This window comes from Herpailurus yagouaroundi, unplaced genomic scaffold (genome assembly GCF_014898765.1).
Source record: "Herpailurus yagouaroundi ecotype Mexico unplaced genomic scaffold, PumYag 139, whole genome shotgun sequence".
NCBI lineage: Eukaryota > Metazoa > Chordata > Mammalia > Carnivora > Felidae > Herpailurus > Herpailurus yagouaroundi.
This window is the reverse complement of record NW_024412394.1, coordinates 63137925-63138459: the sequence shown is the minus strand read 5'-3', so window position 1 is coordinate 63138459 and position 535 is coordinate 63137925.

The following is a 535-nucleotide window of genomic DNA, read 5'->3' as shown; positions in this document are numbered from 1 at the left end:
AAAAAAAAAAAAAAAAAAAAAAAAAAAAAAAAAAAAAACCCAAAAAGTTGAAAAAAAAAATTTAAAAAAAGATCGGGTATAAGACAGGGATGCTCACTCTCATCACTCCTTTTTGCCAGAGACCAGCTCCAGCAACCAGGGGTTCCTGAAGGATGAATGGCATTGGCGAAAAAGTGAAAATAAAATAAAACAAAAAATAAAAATGGACACAGACAACAGCAGTGTGTTGAACTGGCCGATTTACTGCAGTAAACGTGGCATTATATATGCTAGTGATTTTCTTGTAACATACGTCATCTATGTTTTTCTAACTTTTCCCAATTCTAAAGTTGTTCCTTTGTATAACCACCCAATAAGGAATAACATGATTGTTTTGTCATAATGTTCCCTCCTGCCCTTTGCTTATTGATTAATTTATTTTATTGTTTTTATTATGTATCTATGTTTATCTATAATTTATAAAGTATTTTCTTTGCTGTTTTCACGAAAGGCCATTTATCTTTCAACACCTCAAGTGGAACAGTTACAGGGTCAT